This window comes from Hypanus sabinus, chromosome 19, assembly GCF_030144855.1.
Source record: "Hypanus sabinus isolate sHypSab1 chromosome 19, sHypSab1.hap1, whole genome shotgun sequence".
NCBI lineage: Eukaryota > Metazoa > Chordata > Chondrichthyes > Myliobatiformes > Dasyatidae > Hypanus > Hypanus sabinus.
The window spans coordinates 68,396,926-68,419,760 of NC_082724.1; the positions used below are offsets into that span (position 1 = coordinate 68,396,926).

Sequence of the window (22,835 nt, forward strand, 5' to 3'; positions counted from 1 at the left end):
CATTCAACCAAGATTTTGTGCTTCCTATTCCTAGTTCTGTACTGAACTCTTCAGGCCTGTATGGGGAGCCAGGGAGCATTGGGCTCCAAGGTTTTAGAGTACCTGAATTGATTAATTGTTGTTTTTTAAGAGCTGTTAATCGCTTAGGTGTCCTTGTGTTATTCTCCAGCAATTCCCTCCTTATAAAGCTGACTCCTGGCTCTTTCCATTTAACCTTGTTAATTTAGTTTCAATGGGCTCAGGGACTTTGTTTTACCTTTATTATTTAAGTGGATGCCTGATTCACACTAATCATGGGATTCTAGTTTTGAGAATGTTATTTCTTGTGGTGTCACTCAGCCAAGCCACTGATAGTCTGTTAGAATTCTTATGAATAAATTCTGGTTGGCGTCTCTTCATCAGAATCCATCTTTTCTCCATACTTGGGTTCCAACATTACCAGTGCACATTGTGACAGAGGGACCCTGCAAAGTAATAGATGTTGAACATCAACATTTTGAAACTGGTCAACTTTAAATGAGAATGCCATCTATTCTCAATTTCACATTCTGAGTCTATATTCCAAGTGTCTCTAATCTCTGTTCCAAGTTTCTGAAGTTCATGTTCCAAGTCCAGGTTTTGAAGTTTTCTTGTCTATATTTTGAGTTCCTCAGGTCCACATTCTAAGCTTCTTTAGCCGATGTTTAAGGCTTTTCTTGGGTCCAAGAATCCCCAGTCTCTGGTTCTCAATTTTCTCAAGATTGTTCAGGTTTCCCATGGCCTTCCAAGTTTCCCATCACACTCCTGGTTTCTTATAGCCCTCCAGGTTTCCCAAGTTTATTCAATTTTCTAAAGTTTATTCAATATTTCCAAGACTTATTCAGTGTTTCCAAAGTTTATTCATTGTTTCCAAGACTTATTCAATATTTTCAAGGTTCCCCCTTCCTCAAGGTTCCTATGTGCCTCATGAGGTTTCCCCCGGAGATTCACCAAGTCACTCTCGAGTTCCAAAGGTGCTCTTGAGTATCCTGAGTCTTTCTCAAGTTTCCAGGGTTCTCTCAAGTTTTTGGGTCTCCCTGGGCTGTCAGGTGCCGGTCAGAGGAAGTGGTGTACTGTAAGGAGCTGTTCAGGACCGTGCAGGGAACTGGAGAGCAGAGGGCTCTGAGGTTTCCAGAGCACCTGGACTGGTTAATCGCTGTTTAACAAGAACCATTAATTGTTTAGATTTCTTTGTGTTTTTCTCAAGTGGCTTGCTTGTTGTAATGCAATTTCCTTGTGCTTGCTGGTTAAGCTTGTTAAGTTTATTTTGTTAGGCTCAGGGAGTCAGTGTTACTTGCATTATTTAAGCAGACACCCAATACATGGGTCATAGTTTGGAGGAAGTTATGTCTTGCAATCTCACTCAGTTGAGCCAACAATGTTCTGTTGGACGTCTTATGAATAACTCTGGTCGTGATCGCCATGCATGGGTTCCAACATTGCCAGCATACATCATGACAACTTTGAATCTACTTAACTAGTTCCCCCTTGATTCCATCAGATCAAACCTTCCAACCTCTGCTATGTCAAAGGTCTTGCTAATCTCAAAATAAACCACATTCCATATCCTACCCTCATCTATGTTTTTGGTTACCTCTTAATTGAACTCTAAAGATGTCTCTCAGCATGACTTCCCATGCACAGAGCTGTGCTGACTCTATCTAATAAGATTCTGTCTGTCCAAGTGCTATTAGAATTCCCTATAAACTTTGTTAGTACTGGCCTATAATTCCTTGGCATCTCCTTGCTTTGTTTCTAAAACTACAAAATTACATTAGCCAATGTAATTCAGGAACTTTACCAATGGCCAATGATGAAGCAAATATCTCTACAAGGGCCTGACAGATCTGTTGGAATTCTTTGAGGAAATAGACAAAGGAGAGTCAATAGATGCTGTTTAGTTGGATTTTCATAAAGCCTTTGACAAGGTGCCACACATGAGGCTGCTTAGCAAGGTAAGAATCCATGGTATTACAGTAAAGTTACTAGCATGGATAGAAGACTGGCTGATTGGAAGGAGACAAAGAGTGGGAATAAAGGGGGCCCTTACTGGATGGGTGCCAATGAATAGTGGTGTTTGCAGGGGTCTGAGTTGGGACCACATCTTTTTACATTATATGTCAAAGAATTGGATGAAGGAACTGGTGGGTTTGTGGCCAAGTTTGTGGATGATATGAAGATAGGTGGAGGAGCATATAGTGTTGAGAAAGCGGGGTGTCTGTAGAAGGACTTCATCAGATAGAAGAAATCGGTAAAGAAGTAGCAGTTGGAACATATGGTCATGCACTTTGGCAGAATGGATAAATGCATGAACTATTTTCTAAATGGGAAAACTATTCAAAAATCAAAGGTACAAAGGGATCTGGGATTCCATGTACATGATACCTTAAAGATTAGCTTGCAGGCTGAGTCCAGTGCTAAGGAAAGCAAATGCAATGTTAGCATTCATTTTGAGAGGATGAGAATACAAGAGCAAGGATGCAATGCTGAGGCTTTATCAGGCATTGGGCAGACTGCACATAGAATATTGTGAGCAGTTTTGGTCCTCTTATCTGCAAAAAGATGTGCTGGCATTGGAGACAGTCCAGAGGAGATTCACGAGAATGATCCCAGGAATGAAAGGTTTAACTTATAACAACAAAGAACAACACAGCACAGTACAGGCCATTCGGCCCACAATGTTGTGCCAACCTTAAGCCCTGCCTCCTGTATAACCCTCCACCTTAAATTCCTCTATATACCTGTCTAGTAGTCTCTTAAATTTCACTAGTGTATCTGCCTCCACCACTGACTCAGGCAGTGCATTCCATGCACCAACCACTCTTTGAGTAAAAAACCTTCCTCTAATATTCCCCTTGAACTTTCCTCCCCTTACCTTAAAGCCATGTCCTCTTGTAATGAGCAGTGGCGCCCTGGGGAAGAGGTGCTGGCTGTCTGCTCTATCTATTCCTCTTAATACCTTGTATACCTCTATCATGTCTCTTCTCATCCTCCTTCTCTCCAGAGAGTAAAGTCCGAGATTCCTTAATCTCTGATCATAATGCATACTCTCTAAACCAGGCAGCATCCTGGTAAATCTCCTCTGTACCCTTTCCAGTGCTTCCACATCCTTCCTATAGTGAGGCGACCAGAACTTATGAAAAGCATTTGATGGCTCAGGGATTGTACTCAATGGAGTTTAGAATAATGGGGTTTGGGGGGGGGGGGAATATCATTGAAATCTATTGAGTATTGAAAGGCCAAGATAAAATGGATGTGGAAAGGATGTTTCCTATTGTGGGAAAGTCTTGGATCAGAAGGCATAGCCTCAGTATTGAGGAACGTCTGTTTAGAACCGAGATGAAGAAGAATTTGTTTTACCAGAGGGTGGTGAATCTGGAATTAATTGCCACAGACTGCTGTGAAGGCCTTGTTATTGGGTATATTTAAAACAGAGGTTGATAGGTTTTTGATTAATCAGGGCATCAAAGATTACAGGGAGAAGGCAGGAGAATGGGGATGAGCAGGATAATAAATCAGCCATGATGGAATGGCAGAACAGATTTGATTGGCAGAATGTCTAATTCTACTCTTATGATTATAGTCTAAAATTATGCAGGATTTAGATAGGGTAAATGCAAGCAGACTTTTTGCACTGAGGTTGGTTGAGACTAGATCTAGAGATCAGGGGTTAAGGTGAAAGGTGGATTATTTAAGGAAACTTCGCTCAGAACAAGGTGAGAGTGTGGAATGAGTGGACATGGCGGATGAGGATTCAATTTCAACATTTAAGAGAAATTTAGGTAAGATGGAGAAGTATGGAGGGCTATGGTCCAATTGCAGGTGAATAGAAACAGGCAAAGTAATAGTTTAGTATAGACTAGTTGGGCTGAAGGGCTGATTTTGGTGCTGTAATAGTCATCTGTATGACTATGTCTCTAAGAGGCTAAGGACAAACCAGCCATGAGCATATTGAATGTCAAGGCAGACTTGAGAAGCCTGGGTGCTTCCTTGTCTTCCATGACTAAAATGAGAATAAATTAAGAAATAACTATCATGAAACTTAATGTAATGTGATAGATTTTGTGGTAATAAGATATATACAGTAAATGAAGCAAAAGAGGTGGTACAGTAGCCTAGCATTAGCGTAACACTATTACAGTGCCAGTGACTCTGGGTCAATTCCTCAGCCATCTGTAAGCAGTTGTACAGTCTCCTCAAAAAGAAGCCAGTAAACATAGAATCCCAGACAACTATTTGAAAGCTTGAGGAAAAATTGGTGAGGCTGTTAAAGTACAGATGAGGTGTAATTTTTAATGAAATACAACCTACTTTTGAATAAGACACTGTAGAATTCTGTTGATTACTGAGGTCTGAACAAGAGTCCCAGAAGTGGAGCCAATGTGATGTAGGCCTTCTGTAAGCTTATCTACAAGGTTAATTGCAGTAGGTTCTGGATCTTATTGTAGTCATTGTGCCTGGGGAAAACATGGGCATGGAGGACCAATTCTGCACCACATCCATAAAATGAATCTGCACTCAACATACTAATTGCATTAGATATAATTAGTGGAGATTATTGGAGCAGATGAGACAATGAACAGATGGTGTCTGTGTAGTTCACTTAGCTTTCAAACATGTAGGTGTCAAGAACACTTCAACAAAGATAGATTGTAATTCATGTGAATTTGGCAGGATTCCTTGATTTCCTTCCTCAGTCTCCAGAAGCAGTGTTCCATAAGCTGATGTTCCAGAATAAAATGTCAGCTTTATATCCTTCCTTCAGAAATGCTGCAAAGCTTTGAAAACAGGCTGAACTGAGCCATCAATAGGATTGGAGTCATTAGGATTCAACTGACTATTCTGTTGTCAATGGTTATATTTACATTTTTGATCCCCTTGACCAGATAGTTTTCTGTCCACTTTAGAGTCCAAGTCAAGTCAAAATTTAATAAATTTATTATTAAATTATGTACAGTATTCTTTATACAACCTTGAAATTTGCCTCCTGATGGGCAGCTACAAATCAAAGAAACCTAATAGAGACCATTAAAACAAAAGAAGACCGTCAAACACCCAACATGCAAAATAAAAGGAGAAAACATGCAAACAATAAAAATAAGCAAATAGCATTCAGAACTGAACTTCACAAAAGTGAGTCCACACTGTTATAGTTGTAGGCCACAGCCACATTTCAGTACAGAGATGAGTAAACCCTGTGAAGCACCAAGCTGAAGTTCAGTACAGAGTCGAGTAAAGTTCAGGGAGACACGATTTGAACCAGCTCATCCCTCATCTCCGGCCTCAATGTCCTGTCCTTTTAAATGTGGCCTGGCATTTAAATAGTCCAGAATCGGAACTGGACCCCATCATTTCGATACTCTCTTGGGCTGATGACCAGCCACCTCGAATCGGCCCATACATAGCTTTTCTAATTCGGCTTGATGCTTAATACGATCAAATGTTGCGTCTTTCCTCACTCTTTGGTGCGGGTCCGAGCTCCACAGCCTTCACCCTGCATCGCCTGCCTCCACTCTCCTCGCTTCCGTTCAGCCGAATGGAATTGCCTCAAGTCCACACCAGCCAAACATCGGATCATTCCCCGCTCTCCAGCCAGGACTCCCGTGCCTCAGTTCAGGCCGTACGCCCCATGCCGCAAATGTTCTGTATCTTCAAGACTTCGCTTGCCACCACAAGAGTCCCAGGCTGTATTGGCGGTTCAAAAGATTCTACCTCATAAACATATTTAAGATACAGTTAATTAGATTTTTGCATACAGGGAAACTAAAGGTTATTGGGAAAAGGCAGGTAGGTGAGGCTGAGTCCACGGCCAGATCAGCCCTGATCGCATTGAATGGCAGGGTAAGCTCAGTTGGCCAGATGACTGACTCCCGTTCCATTTTACATTCTTGATAGAACTTTGCTCAGCTGCATGTTGTTAGAAGAATTACTACCTGAATTGTACTATTAATGTTGGAAATAAACGGGATATGGGATATTGGTAATCATAGTGTTGGCACATGGCCAAATGAATAAGGCATCGGTCTAGTGATCTGAAGGTCACTGGTTTGAGCCTCAGCTGAGGCAGCGTGTTGTGTCCTTGAGCGAGGCACTTAACAACACATTGCTCTGCGACAACACCAGTGCCAAGCTGCTTGGGTCCTAGAACCCTTCCCTTGGACAACATCGGTGGCGTGGAGAGGGGAAGGCTTGCAGCTTGGGCAACTGCTGGTCTCCCATATAACCCTGCCGAGGCCTGCGCCCTGGAAACCTTCCAAGGACCAAATCCATGGTCTCACGAGATGTCTTAAAAAAAAGGTAATCGTAAGGGTGGGAACCGAACTGAGGTGACGGAGGAAAGGGAGGTTGGCTCACAAATGGAGAAAGCTTGTAGACACTGCAAAAGGGAGGATAGAGAAGGAACACACTTAGACTGATGGCTTGAGATGTGTCTATTTTAATGCGAGGAGTACCAGGAATAAAGTGGATGAGCTTAGAGCGTGGATCAACACTTGGAGCTATGATGTTGTGGCCATTACAGAGACTTGGATGGTGCAGGAACAGGAATGGCTAATTCAAGTGCCAGGCTTTAGATGTTTCAGGAAGGATAGGGAGGGAGGCAAAAGAGTGGGGGCGCGGCACTGTTTATCAGATATAATGACACGGCTGCAGAAAAGGAGAAAGTCATGGAGGGGTTGTCTACAGTGTCTCTGTGGGTGGAAGTTAGGAATAGGAAGGGGTCAATAACTCTACTGGGTATTTTTTTATAAACCACCCAATAGTAACAGTGACATTGAGGAGCAGATAAGGAGACAAATTCTGGAAAGGTGTAATAATAACAGGGTTGTTGTGCTGAGAGATTTTAATTTCCCAAATATTGATTGGCATCTCCCTAGAGTGAGGGGTTTAGATGGGGTAGAGTTTGTTAGGTGTGTTCAGGAAGATTTCTTGACACAATATGTAGATAAGCCTACAAGAGGAGAGGTTGTACTTGATCTGGTGTTGGGAAATGAACCTGGTCAGGTGACCGGTTTCTCAGTGGGAGAGCATTTTGGAGATAGTGATCTGTATGTTCTGAAGAGTTACAGTATGTTCTGTTATCTAGTTACACTTGAGTTGTTCATTCTGTGAATATTCCAGTTCCACAATCCTTGTTCAAAGCTAAACTTCCATCATACAACGCAGCTATTAAATTAGAAATGATGCTGGCCAGATGGTATATGTAAAGCTCCCACATTTATTGCTATATTTAGTGATAGAAGCTGTAGCTTAGGTGTGAGCATAGTTCATAATTATAATGCTGATTTTTTTCCCACTGGCCAAAGCTACAAGGAATTAGAACATAGGCCAATTAAGCTTACAGCTTGCTATGTTGGCACCGGACTGCCCTCAGCACATCCTTAGTTTGCGTTGGTTCTAACACAAATGACACATTTCACTATATCTTTTGATGTACGTGTGGTAAATGAAGAGAATGTTATCTGACCAGTTAAGCTAAAGACACATTACGTTGGCACACAGCGAGCTCTGGCATCTCCATCCTCGGCATCACAACAGGCACATAGTTAGAAAAAGAATAATATTAAAATATAATATGGCATTAAGTGCCTGTGTGTCATGGCATGTAGATTGATGGTACACATGGATATTGAGCCAAGTCCTTGCAGCAGGGGCCAGCCTCCAACCCAGGTTGTGTTGGTTGTTATCACAAAGGACACATTTGACTGTAGAATATGTTTTAATGTACCTGTGATAAATAAATTAACCTGAATCTAAGAGCTCATGGATGGTGGAACGGACTTGGGAACTAATGCTCACTGTTGCTCAAGTCTCCAGGCATGGAGACTGTTTCAGCAGCCCAGCTTTATGTTAGGGATGATTCCAGGAATGAAAGCGTTAACAAATGAAGAGAATTTGAAGGATTTAGACCTGTACTCACTGGAGTTTAGAAGAATGAGGGGGAGGATGTCATTGAAATCTATCAAATATTGTAAGGCCTAGATAGAGTCCATGTGGAGAGGAATTTTAGGACCACACCCAGCCTTAGAATACAAGGACAGAAATGAGGAATAATTGTTATGGTCCGGTCCGGAGCCTTGATCGGGTCTACAAACTCCGGACTCCGGGTCTTGTAGCCATCCCTCCTTTCACCCTTAAGCCCAAATAGGATCAACTTGGCTTAAGGAGGCGCACCTGAAGCCTATTGGCTGGCAGGTGTATATAAAGGACTCTGGGACTGAGTCTAGTTGGGTGGGTGTCCTGTTCCTCTTGTACACACTGTTGGCTTGGCTTGGCTTGGCTTGGCTTGGCTTGGCTTGGCTTGGCTTGGCTTGGCTTGGCTTGGCTTGGCTTGGCTTGGCTTGGCTTGGCTTGGCTTGGCTTGGCTTGGCTTGGCTTGGCCTGGCCTGGCCTGGCCTGGCCTGGCCTGTTTTGGAGTATCCACTGTTAATCATCTAGTTTTGTAAGTCCATTCTTGTAGTCACCCTGGACTGAGCTCCATTCTGATCCCTTGCCTCTGTTGGGTAAGCAGGCTGGACTGCTGTTGCCTGGTGGGGGGACTCTGACCCTTTCCTACCCCTTGCTTCTGATGGGTTGTGCCCTGCAACCTTCTCAGGCCCCTGTGTTCCTGCCTGGGAGGCTGGGCCCTGCCCAGAAGTAATGTGGCCTGCCCAGGGGACTATCCTCCCAGCATTCCTTATCACATAGATCCATTCTTTAGCCTAGCCAGGATCCTGCCTTTGCCATGAACTCTTTGAACCCCAGGATCACCTTTGCATGCCATGGTCTCCCCATCTTGTTCCTGTCCTGCCCCTAGTACTTCACTGCCTGCGTCCTGCATTTGGGTCCAGTCTCCACATCCCCATGTGACAATAATTAGCTGGAGGATGGTGAATCTGTGGAATTCATTGGCACAGATGGCTGTGGAGGCCAAGTCATTGAGAATATTTAAAGTAGAGGGTTGATAGGTTACAGGAAGAAGGCTGGAGCATGGAGTTGAGAGGGTTTGAATCTGGCCTCTCCTTGCATGCTTTCCATCTGTGCTGGGTTGAGTATCGAGCTAGCAACTTGACCTCAAAAAACAAGCAAAAATCCTAAGGAAACGAGGTGTGGAGAGGAACAACAACAAAGGCAGCACCCTTTGGGAGGAGCCATTGAAGAACTCCTTAACCATGACTCTGTCTTTGATATGAACTTCTTTGACTCCATTCCACAATAACATCTCAAATCCATTCTTACCACTACACCAGATTAACAGATGAAAAGCCCAACTTGCAAAAACAATGTTTCATATCTTGCTGAAGTTATAAAAGGGAAAACCCTGATACAGACTAACAGCCTCACCTCCAAACATCTGGCAAAAGGAATACATGGCACAGGACCTCAGAGGCAGCAGAATTGTGACTACCCTCATCCAGTTACAGAAATCTCACCCTTTGACACAGGAAATGCTATTACTAAAGTCATCCCAAGCTATTTCCCAAACCAAAAGTCAAAGAATGCTTGTCAAATTGCAGTCTGCATTCTGTCCATCTAGAAACACAATGGCCATGATTTTCAACACTTGGCCATGCCAAGTTAAATCCAATGTATATTAGTCACCACGATGCACCGACTTACAAAAGCCCTTGACTGACAGTTGAAAACATTGTGGAGACTCCAGTGCTCTACTGGACATGGGCTAGCAGAGTTCAAAACATGAATTTCAGGTAAAACACTAATTAAGAACAGATAAAGGAGGTGTTGAGACATTCAAAACTCTGAGTTATTATAAGACAAGAGAGAGAAGGCCCATCAAGTCTGCTGAGCCATTCTATCATGACTCTCAACCTTATTTTCTTGCCTTCTCCATGTAACCTTTAATGCCCTTACTAACAAAGCTATAAATGTACTCAATATTATTTAGTTATAAATATACTCAAAGATTTGCCATCTGTGGCAATGAATTCTGCAGATACCCCAACTTCTGGTAAAAAGAAATTCCTCCTCATCTAGCAGGGGGTCCATATTACTCACTGACTGATATTATTGTCCTTTCTCTTAACAATAAATTTGACTGAAGCTAATGATATTTGTAATAGAATGTAAAATAATAAGGTGGTGGTCTCCTTTCACGGATATGGTTCACCTGGGTGAAAGCAATCAAAGATGATAAGAAATAATTCAAGCTTCAAAACAAAAAGCAGAGTAAGTTATGGATAATGTACTACATTTAGATTTAAAATGTTTAGTATTTAGCATGCAAGTTTGAAGAGGTATATAAAAGTATGGGGTCAGAGAGAGAAAGACAAGCATGAATAGGAAGGTGAGAATTTACAGTCAACAGGACACAGCAAGAGTCAGGAAAAGCTTCATTAAGAATTGCTTTTTTGTTTAGTGTGCAAACTGCTCAATGAAAATAGGGTGCTTAGAACCATTACATCTCTACCCATGAAGAATTGTTTTAGTCATGAACAAATCTCCTGCGTTAGTTTGAACGGAATTTTGAACATGAAGCAAAGGTACAAACTTGCAAATTCACACAGTCTAATTGTAAATGTACTTTATACCTGGCCTTCATGCTATTCTGTACATACTCACATTAAACAATGATAGGGTACAACCTTGAACAAGTAAAATATCTATCTAACCTGTGGCCTTGTCAAAATGTTGAACCCCATTTCTGAAATTTAGTTTATTTAAAGTCAGTATAACAAAGTTTCAGGAGCAGAATTGAGCTTGGGTAATGGCTCTCAATATGTACCATAATATCATTTGTCACAGGAGCAGAATTAGGCCACTTAGCCCATTGAGTCTGTTCTGCCATTTCTTCATGGCTGAACTACTTCCATCTCAACTCCTTTGTCCTGCCTTCTCTCAGTAACCATTCACACCTGGCTACTCAAGGAAAAAGTGCTAGGCAAACTCAAAGGTCTTAAGGTGGATAAGTAATCTGAACTCAATGGACTACATCCCAGAGTCTTGAGAGAGGTTGCTGAAGAGATAACAGATGTATCGGTTATGATCTTTCTAGAATCACTTGATTCTGGCATGATCCTGGAGGACTGAAAGAGTGCAAATGTCACTCCTCTCTTTAAGAAGGGAGGAAGGCAAAAGAAAGAAATTATGAGCTGGTTAACCTAACCTCAGTAGTTGGGAAAGTATTGGAGTCTATTACTAAAGAAGAGGTTTCAGAGAATTTCGAGGCTAATGATAAAATAAGTCAGAGTCAGCATGGTTTCTGTAAAGGGAAACTTGCCTGACAATCTGTTAAGAGTTCTTCAAGGAAGTAACAAGCAGGATGGACAAACGAGAGGCAGTAGATGTAACTTATTTGGATTTTCAGAAGGCATTTGATAAGATGCCACTCATCAGGCTGCTTATAACCATATAACCATATAACAATCACAGCACGGAAACAGGCCATCTTGGCCCTCCTAGTCCATGCCAAACCCTTAATCTCACCTAGTCCCACCTACCCGCACTCAGCCCATAACCCTCCACTCCTTTCCCGTCCATATACCTATCCAATTTTACCTTAAATGACACAACTGAACCGGCCTCTACTACTTCTACAGGAAGCTCATTCCACATGCTGCTTAACAAGATAAAATCCTATGGTGTTACAGGAAAGATACTGGCATGGATAGAGGAATGGCTGACTGGCAGGAGGCAGTGAGTGGGAATAAAGGGGGCCTTTTCTGGTTGGCTGCCAGTGACAAGTGGTGTTCCTCAGGGGTCAGTATTAGGACCGCTACTTTTCACATTGTTTGTCAGTGCTTTGGATAATGGAATTGATGGCTTTGTGGCAAAGTTTCCAGATGATACGAAGATAGGTGGAGGGATTGGTAGTGATGAGGAAGCAATGTGATTTCAGCAGGACTTAAACAAATTGGAAAAATGGACAAAAAAGTGGCAGATGGAATGCAGTGTTGGGAAATGCATGATAAAGCATTTTGGTAAAAGGAACAATAATGTGGAGTATTATCCAAATGGGGAGAAGGTTCAAACATCAGAGTTGTAGAGAGACTTAGGAGTCCTCATGCAAGACTCCCAGAAGGTTAATTTACAGGTTGAGTCTGTGGTAAAGAAAGCAATGCAATGTTGGCATGTATTTCGAGGGGAAAAGAATATAAAAACAGGGAGATAATGTTGAGGCTTTATAAGGCACTATTCAGGCCACACTTGGAGTATTGTCAACAGTTTTGGGCCCCATATCTCAGAAAGGATTCGTCATCATTGGAGAGGGTCCAGAGGAGGTTTATGAGAATGATTCTAGGAATGAAGGGGTTAGCATATGCAAAGCCTTTAGCAGCTTTTGGCCTGTACTCACTGCAATTTAGTAGAATGGGGGTGGGGGGGATCTCTCATTGAAACCTACCGAATGTTAAAAAGTCTAGATAGGGTGTGTATGGAGAGTATACCCTCCTGTGGTGGGGGTAGCCAGAACTAGAGGGTACAGCCTCAAAATTGAGGGGCATCCTTTCAGAATGGAGGTAAAGAGGAATTTTTTAGGCCAGAGGGTGGTGAATCTGTACAATGTTCTGCCACAGACTATGGTGAAGGCCAAGTGAATGGGTATATTTAAGGCAGAATTTGATAGTTTCCTGATTGGTCAGAGCATCAAAGGAGATGATGAAAGGCAGGTTTATGGGGTTGATTGGAATCTCGGATCAGCCATGGCGGAGTAGACTTGATGGGTTGAATGGCCTGATTCTGCTCCTATGTCTTATGATCTTAAATACACCCAATGACTTCAGCCTGTGGCAATGAATTCCACATATTCACCACCCTCCGGCTAAAGAAATTTCACCTCATCTCTGTTCTAAATGTCCCTCTATTCTGTGCCTTCTGGTCCTAGATTCTTCCACTAGAGGAAACACCCTCTCCACATCCACTCGATCTAGGCCTTTTAACATTTGATAGGTTTCAATGAGATCCACTCTCATTCTTCTAAATTCCAGCAGTAAGGGCCCAGAGCCATCAAGCTCTCCGCGTATAATAAACCTTGCATTCACAGAGTCATCTTGTGAACCTTCTCTGAATCCCTGTCCAACATCCTTTCTTAAATAAGGATCCCAATACTCCAGGTGAGGCCTTATAAAGCCTCAGCATTACATCCTTGCTGGAGTTTAGAAGAATGGGGGAGGGTAATCATTGAAGCCCATCGAATATTAAATAAGGAGAAGATAAATAGTGAGAGAGAGTCTAGAACCAGAGGGCATAGCCTCAGAATAGAAGGATGTCACTTTAGAATGGAGATGCAGAAGAATTTCTGTAGCCAGAGGGTGGTCAATTGCTGGAATTCATTGCCACTGATGACTGAGGAGGCCAAGTCATTGGGTATATTTAAAGTAGAGGTTGATAAATTCTTGATCAGTCAGGGCATCAAAAGTTACAGGAAGACAGGAGAATGAGTTTGAGAGCAAAATAAATCAGCTATGATGGAATATGGAGCAGACTCAATGATCTGAATGACCTAATTCTGCTCCTATGTCTTTTGATCTTAATTATCATTCTCAGTCAGACAGGGAAGTCCAGATGAAGAGTCTTGACCACAACGTTGACTGTCCATTTGCCTCCATAGATGTTACATAATGTAGTAAAATCCTTAAGCCTTGTTGCTCCAGATTCAAGCATCTGGAAAGTATAACGACAATTCCATTCTAACAGCTGACCCCTGTACCCAATAGATTTCCACAAAAAATAGAATATTTATTTGTATTATTTTACTGTTTGAAAACATAAAGGTTGTAAACTGGGTGTGCTGTGGATCTTGGGGGTCCATGTCCATTGAACCATCAATGTCACTACCCAAGTTGATGCACTCTCTTGTGTCTCCAAACAAAGAAGTTGACTATTCAGTCCACATGGTATCAGATTACATGAACAATAATGTTCTTTGGCTGACTTAAGTATATAAAGAGAGCCATACAGCTCAGAGGCAAGCACATCAACTCCCTGAGTACACACCATCCATCACGCACCAACAGCACTAATCTTGTGTTAGTCCCACTTTATTCTGCAAACATTCTCAATTACTCCTCCTAGATTCTACCACTGACCAGCACAGTGGGTGTAATTTGTTGTAGCCTATTACCATCCAGCACATTCATGTTTGGGATAAGAGATTTAAACCAGAGCACCCAGAAGACACCCACAAGGCGAATATACAGTTTCCACAGGATTGGGCCCAGTTCATTCAAACCATGAGGCAGTAGCTCTACAAGATGTATCTCTGTACCACCCAACAAAATCCATTACAGCTGAGAATGAGAATTCTTCCTCATCTCTGTTCTAAATAGAAGGTTTTCTAATCTGAGACTGTGCCCTCTGGTCATAGACTCCCCAAATATAGGAAACATCCCCTCCATATCCACAGTATCTAGATCTTTCACTATATTCCGGACTTACATGGCCCACCTGAAAATCCAAAACATGTGGAGTAGCAGATGCGAGAGCATCTGTCATTCTGTTCCTTTGGCAACCTCACATGGAGCCCAAATAGAATGGGTTTTCCCAGAATTACACTGGGAATGGTGAATGTACATTGAATTCTCACTTGAAGACTAGATGTAAAAATACTTTTACTTTAAAAATACATTCTACTTTATTTTTTTAAATCATGGTTTTAAATGATTAAATACAGTGGATTTTGATTAATTAGGCCATTGGTTAAACAGGGTAGCAGCTTATTTGAGAAAACTCTTAAAGAACAAAAACTAATCAAGAAAACAGCCAGGATTCCCTTTGTTTATTTGGGACATTCTGCTACTTAATTGGGGCAGAAGGCTGTTGCCAACAGCTTCTAACTAGCATCAGATGCATGTACTTGTTTGGCAATTAGATGCCACACTGTGCTTAGAGCGAGCTGATTTTAAATAGCATCATTTGTGTTCAAAAAGCAGCGATATTTTTGTCACTGGTAGTTGGCGAGTAATAAACAGTAAGACAATTCAGAACTATTTTGTTCACTTCAGTTTCAGGCTTTCAGACTTGGAGATGCCAGAAACCGCTGGCAGTGAACATGGAACAATTTCACCACTGAGCAAGGTAGAAACTATGAAGAATTTGAAGTTATTGACAATCATCTTGAATGCTAGAATGAAAATGAAGAGTTGCAGGATGAAATTGTTGAACACATTGTATAAAGGCATCCATTATCTGCACTTGGTGTCTGTTCTGATTTACAGTCAGTGAAACAACGAATACATATGATAAGTTCCTCCATCAATAATAATTAGGAACTAATACACAATTTCATAGTATTGTAGTAGTATTGGTAGTATTTTAACTTGTTCTTCATTTCATTTACATACCTGATTTATTATTCAGCTATATGGCAATTTGTCTTTCTATACCTTTTAATAATTTCCATGAAATTTTGACTATTTGGGGCAAAATATACTGATCCCGATGTGTCCCAAACAAGTGGAATCCACTGTACTTAAAAAAACTAGACAGAAGAAAATTTATTAAAGTATTTAAGTAATTTTAGTAGTTTTTACAATGCCTCATAGATTTATTGCTCTGTGCATATAATTGACAAATCCTTGCAAATTAAGACGGGGGCAATGTCTGCCCCAGGATTTGTCTTGTATCAATATCTGAGAGGATGCTCACAGCCAGACTACAGTCATACACAGTCATACACAGCCAGACCACAATCATACACAGTGGCACTGAGGCCTCACTGTGCCTCACCATCTAATACCTGGATCAGGAAGCAGAACAGTTGGACCAATGCATCTGTACTGAACTGGTGTTTGCCCAAGAGAGTAGCGTTGGGGACCCTTTTCAACATCATCATTTGAAACATTAGTTCTTTTTCGCTGTCCACAAATATTGAAGGAACTTTTATGTGTTTCTAGCAGCTGCTGTTTTCACTTACAGAAAATAACAAATTAGATCTCAGCTAGGGAATGCTGGAAACTTCTGATTACCACACGTTTGAAAGAATGTGCAAGCGTTGGAGAGGATGCAGAGGAAATTCATGGAATATTATAGTGGAAGGACAGATTATGTGGAGAAGTTTCTTTTGGAACAGAGAAGATTGAGAGAAGATTAAGTTGAAGTGCATAAAGCAGAAAGGCAAAACAGAAACTGTTACGAGTCATGCAATAGTACAGCACAGAAACAGGCACTTCAGTCCCACATGTCCATGTTGACCTGGGTGCCCAACAATTAGCCTAACATCCAATTTTGGTTAACACAGGCTAAATAGACTTAATAAATTTCAATGATTTAGTTTGGGGAAATAGAGAGATTCCCAACGACAGTTCACAGAATAGAGCAGAAACATGGGATTAGTGTGACTCAGTTGGCGGAGCCACTATCTCAGTTTTCTTTAGTGACTCCAATATCCTTCCACAGCCCAAAGACCTGGAGGTTGGTAAGTTAACTGGCCTCTGTAACTTGTCTGAGTGTGTAGGTGAGTGATAAACTCTGGGTGTGAAGTTGATATGAATGGGTGGGGAGAATAAAAAATGAGATTAATACAGGTTTATTTGAATTGGTGTTTGATGTTCAGGTGAGGGGCCTGTCTTTCTGCTCTATCTCACAGTAACACTATGCTTGTGAGGAAAACCTTCTTCATGCAGGGAACACTTCTATCCAGAACTCAACCCATCTAGGGCTGCTGGAAAGAGAGTCAATCCAATCTTCAAAAGAATCTTCAAAAGGTAAGTGTTTACACAGTGGTGGGTGTGTGAAATGTAAACACAAAGTACACTGCAGATGCTGTGGTCAAATCAAGACGTACAAAAAAGCTGGGTGAACTCAGCAGGTTGGGCAGCATCCGTTGAAAGAAGCAGTCAATGTTTTGGGTCAAGACCCTTTGTCAGGTCCTGAGTTCATCCAGCTTTTTTGTACGTCTTGTCTGAAATCTTCTGCCTGGGGAGGGGATAGGGTCAGATATATTAGCAACTTTTAAGAGACATTTGGATAGGCACATGAATGTGAGGAAAATAGAAGGATATGGATATGGTGGAGGGAGAAGCGAATAGTTTAGCTGGCCATTTGATTAGTAATTTAATTGTTTTGGCACGATGTTACAGGTTGAAGGTCCTGTTCCTATGATGTACTGTTCAATTTTCTATGTGTAACCCCGTATTGCCTCAGGCTCGCTCAGCTCGTTCTCGTCTAGGGCGAGCAGCCTTCGGCCCCGCCAAACTGGGTAATCAGCTGGTGTGGATGCTGTGTGATGTCCCCACCTCGCCCAAAAACAGACAGTACACCATAAGCGATTAAATGATTACAATTTATAAAGATTACTACAACTGATTAATAACCATACAGTATATATGAAGGAAAAGAAAATAAAGAAAAGGTGCCAAATTTATCAAAGTCCAAACCACTTCATGCACAACCGTTGGAGCTCAATTACTGAAGTCTTCTGGCCACCATTTGATCCCCTCCGAACTCCTCGACTCGCAGCTCAGGACCATCCGAAGTGATCAACCAAGCACATCTATCATCGTCTCCTCTCCTTAGGGTACCTCCTGGCCTCGGACCTCCGCTTGGGGTCTGTTCCTCGCCCAGTTTACAGCACCGCATCCTCTCTCTCTCACCCCCTCGCGCCGACTCCCCAAAAGCCTGCCAACAATAGCTTACAGACTCAGAAGAAAGAACAACATTAATCCCAATTGGTCTATAAAGGAATACAATTCTCGTTATCAGTAAATTTTAACCCAAACAAGCTTCCAGCACTCTCTCGCAACAAAGCATTCCTACTTTTAACAAAAAAAGAAGCCATTTTGATTAACATACGCAGTAACAAAGAAAAAGAAGAAACCTCCCTTTACACTCTCCCCTCAGCAAATAAAAGTCATGTCCTCATGACTATTAAATAACTCACCCACTCTTCCTGCCAACACAAACCCTAACCCAGGCACAAATAGTGACATTGCTTCCCAAACAGTAAACGTCATGCGCTGTTCCTCAGGCACTACATAGGCAAACTTCTCTGGGGGTTTCCTAACACTTCTGAGACCTCCGTACCCCCTCACCTAAACCCTTCAGGCTCGGACACAACTGGGGATACCTCGGGCCCGCTACCAACTCCTCTCTCAACCTCTCACTCATGCCCCCCTCCACTGCACACAGCTAACCCTCCCCACTACACCTGACTCAGTGGGAGAAGCGCCAAAGGTCTCTTCCTCAATCGAGGGGAAGTCAGCAAAAGGCAGCATGTATCACACATCCAGCACATCATCCTTCGAATCCATATTCTTCCTCATTTCTGCGATCAGTAGCTGCTGTTTGATCTTCTCCAAACAGAAACACATGGCCTGCACTGCTCCTGCAGTCTCTTCAGCCTCCTGCAATCGAGCTATCAGCTTCTTCTCTGGCCCCTGTAACTCTCGCCACAGGCTCAGCAGTTCTGACTCACGCATCCTGGCCATCTCAATCTGGGACGCAGTTACTCCAACAGCTTCTTCCACCCCGACCTGAAAAGCAGCAGTTAAAGATTGGTCAACCTCCAGTTCAGTATTCACTGCACTTCTCTCCAGCTTTTTCTTCCTTATGACTTCTTCCAGATCAACTTTCTCCAGTCTCTCCATCTTCCTTTCAAACTTGATTCCGTAGAGACAGTCACTCACGAGCTGCGACCTTCACCAGCCCTGGCACATGTCCAGAAAAAACTTTAACTCTGTAGTTCTCAGCCGCTCCTGCAATGACCTCACTTCATATTCTCCCGAGGCAAATCCAAATACCAGGAGGTCATCCACATCTGCCAAAACTCCAAACACCTCCACATCCCCCATGGTCTTCCACATGCCCTGCGGGAAGGTTGCAAGGGCTCCGGATATGCCCTGTGACATCTTTTCGGACCAGAAGACTCCTAGGGAACTTATAATGGCCATCTTCTCCTTGTTGGCCCCACTCATCGGGATCTGGCAACATCCACTCCTCAGATCCAGCACCTTTAACCACTTCACACCACTCAGACAGGCCATCGCCTCTTCGGCCCTCAGGGACATATTCTGGTCACAAACAGTGCGCCTCTTCAGCGCACTATAATCCACACACACGCTTCCTACGTCTTCCACGGCTTCAGGGGCCAGTCGCCGCAACCTCTCTCTCTCTGAGGTGTCTTCAGCAGTCAACTCCCCTCCCTCGTGGTATTTCGCAGTGTCCACTAAGAGGGTCTCACCCTCAGATACTTCCCCCAGGCCGTACCACCACCGGCTCTCGTTTAAATTCAGTACCGGCCCAATGCTACTACACATGTCCGCACAAGCAGCTGGAAACTCCGGGTGCACCGACAATGCCTCCAAACAGCACTCACCCGCCTCCTCCAGGCAGGCCCCCAAGCGCACCAGCAGGATATTGGTTCTCTCTAGAACAGAAACACTGCCCATCTCAACAGGGTCCGGACATATCAGCATTAACGATCAACGAACCTCAGTCACCCCCACATTTGCCTCTAAGATCTCCATTTTCACTGACCAACAACTGTCGGCTGGATAATCACTGGCACTGGTACCCCGAATCTCCAGTGTCCTCAATGTCGTCAAGGGTAAATGCTTCCAATACCGGTTATAAAACAAACTGTACAGCAACTTAACCAGTGCCCCAGTGTCGAGGATGGCTTTAACTTGACTTCCATCCATCCGTAACAACACCTGAGTGCGTAGTCCCTCTAAGCCTTCAGGAATAGGGTCTGTTCCTTTCGGGAGTTCCTTAGTACATTGCTGGGAACGTGCTCCCCCAGAGACCCCAAGCCGTTCCCCCACTGGGCCTCCTCTAAGTTTCCCGACATCTCTCGGATCAACTGAACAACTGAGGGAGGAGCTGATCTCCTTGACAGATCCACCTGGCACCGCAAGCAATTTATCTTCCCCCCACCCTAACCAAAAGGGATACCTTAAAAACTTTCCACCAATTTCCTGCCACGGATGTGGTAAGCCCCCCAGCTGCGGCATTTGACTTCCAGTCGAACCAAACGCATTTTCCCACACTTTCCCAGAATTGGCAGCTGTCACTTCGAGGTAATTGTACCCGACAGTTCTAACAACGTCATCAGCCCACCTACTCAAACTTTCAACCAATCCCTGTTGCTTTCCCTCAGCCAAGCACTGCCACTCACCCAACAACTGAGAGGTTCGCTCCACCCACGCCTCCGCCCCTTTAGGGCTGGACATTATTCCAACAACTGGACGGAGCCCACCATAGCTGGAACGTACCCACCAGTCCTTCCTCGCTCTCTTAACAGCATGGATAGCCCATGGCCCCACCACCATTTCGTCAACACTAGTCAGAACTCGAACAACGCCCTCCGGGGCACCAACAGCAGCCACCCCACCCAACACACATGCAGTGATAACCAGCAAACACACACCCGCAAAGGCACACCAGCTCTTCGCCGCAGACATAATTTAAAGAGGGCGTTCACTCAGCTTCCACAGAAATCAATCCTGGACGAGCCCCCACAATGTAACCCCCTAGGTCGCCTCAGGATCACTCAGCTCATTCTTGTCTAGGGGGAGCAGCCTTCTGCCCCACCAAACTGGGTAATCAGCTGGTGTGGATACTATGACATGTCCCCACCTTGCCAAAGAACAAACAGGACACCATATGCGATTAAGTAATTACAATTTATAAAGATTACTATAACTGATTAATAACCATACAGTATATATGAAGGAAAAGAAAATAAAGAAAAGGCGCCAAACTTATCAAAGTCCAAACCACTTTGTGTACAACCATTGGAGCTTAATTACTGAAGTCTTCTGGCCACCATTCGATCCCCTCCGAACTCCTCAACTCGCAGCTCAGGACCCTCCAAGTGGACAACCAAGCACTTCTAGCTTCATCTCCTCTCCTCGGGGTACCTCCTGTCTTCAGACCCCCACTTGGAGTCCATTCCTCGCCCAGCTTACAGCATCACGTCCTCTCTCTCTCACCCCCTCGCGCCGACTCCCCAAAAGCCTGCCAACAATAGCTTACAGACTCAGAAGAAAGAACAACATTAATCCCAATTGGTTTACAAAGGAATACAATTCTCGTTATCAGTAAATTTTAACCCAAACAAGCTTCCAGCACTCTCTCGCAACAAAGCATTCCTACTTTTAACAAACAAAGAAGCCATTTTGATTAACATACGCAGTAACAAAGAAAATGAAGAAACCCCCCTTTACATATGTTTAATGTTCAAAGTTACTATGTTCTATGTTGCTATGTTCTGTGTTCTGTATTCAATGTTTGGTGTTAAATTTTCTATGTTCCATGTTCAATGTTCAATGTTTTATGTTCTATGTTTAACATTCAGTGTTCTATGTACAATGTTGTATGGTTGGACATTTGAAAAAGATTAACTTGTAGAGAAATTGAGAAGATTGGAGAGAACGCTTTAGCAGGATTATTCTATAAAGATAGGGTAACTAATGAGACAGTACTCCAACGTGCCCAAACATAAAGATCTTTAATGATAACATTAAATGAGAGGAAACTTAATTTCCTGGGCCATGTCATCAGAAAGGGAGAAATAGAATACCTTACATTACAAAGCTGTATGCCTGGGAAACGCAGAAGATGAAGTCAAAGAAGAAAATATATGGACACTGTAAAAGAACTAACAGATCTAAATGTGCGAAATATCATTGACGCTGTGAGGGACAATTCGATGTGGATCGCCATGATTGCCTAAGCGTGTAACGTGCAAGGCATATGAAGAAGAAGATTCTGCTCAGGCCCTGTATAGATTCAATGGGTGGAATAATTCCTTGATCTTAGTGATTCTATATGAAGGGTAAATTGAAAGAAAAGCTCGATAAGATCATGACGAACAAAAAGAACTGTACTGTATATAAATTGGGATAGAGTTACAATGGAGGGGCATGGGTTGTGAAGAGCATAGGGTACACCAGGGTAGATACCTGGGCTGAATTGCCTTTCGTCAGGTGCATAACATTTGTCAATGACCTCCACCATGTCCTCTTCCCAATGCAGCCATCAGGCAGGTGGTACAGGAGCTTGAAGACCACTCCTCAAGATTCAACAACAGCTTCTTTCCCACTGCCATCAGGTTCTTGAACAAACCTGAAAAACGTTAACACTACCTCAGTTTTGTTTACTTTGCTATGTGTAAATTAAGTATAATATAAACCATATAACAATTACAGCATGGAAACAGGCCATCTCGGCCCCTCTAGTCCATGCTGAACACTTACTCTCACCTAGTCCCACCAACCTGAACTCAGCCCATAACCCTCCATTCCTTTCCTGTCCATATACCTATCCAAGTTTTTTTTTTAAATGACAATATCGAACCTGCCTCTATCACTTCTACTGGAAGCTCATTCCACACAGCTACCACTCTCTGAGTAAAGAAGTTCCCCCTCGTGTTAACCCTAACCTTTTGCCCCTCAACTCTCAACTCATGTCCTCTTGTTTGAATCTCCCCTATTCTGAATGGAAAAAGCATATCCACCTCAACTCTATCTAACCCCTCATAATTTTAAATACCTCCATCAAGTCCCCCTTCGACCTTCTACACTCCAAAGAATAAAGACCTAACTTGTTCAACATTTTTCTGTAACTTAGTTGCTGAAACCCAGGTAACATTCTAGTAAATCTCCTTTGTACTCTCTCTATTTTGTTGACATCAAATTTTGTTCACATCATATATGCTAAATCAAATTTATATTAATTTGTTTGTCCTGGTCCTGTAATGTCCTCTGTTACTGCTGCTGCAAAAGTCTAGTTTTCTAGAGTCTAGAGTGACAGCCAGAACAAAACAAAGTACAATACATTTCAACACGTTATCTAGAGGTGATACTGAACTTGAGTGATAGAGTATGTACTGAAACGGCAGAGTGGCAGCTAGCTAGCCTTTCCTTTAGGAAGACACTTTGTCC

General features: G+C 42.9%; 1 protein-coding gene across 2 annotated transcripts in view; it reads right to left on the reverse strand.

Annotated features, from left to right (window-relative positions):
* Positions 1-5,082: 5,082 nt before the first annotated feature.
* mst1rb (macrophage stimulating 1 receptor b) overlaps positions 5,083-22,835 on the reverse strand; it is a 318,451-nt gene continuing 300,698 nt past the window's right edge. The window contains exon 23 of one of the 2 annotated variants that reach the window (XM_059944606.1): positions 5,083-5,726. The gene's annotated coding sequence lies outside the window, so the exon portion shown is untranslated. Of the gene's footprint in view, positions 5,727-20,543; positions 22,018-22,835 lie in introns of those variants that run through there. The other variant, XM_059944605.1, reaches the window with a different exon arrangement.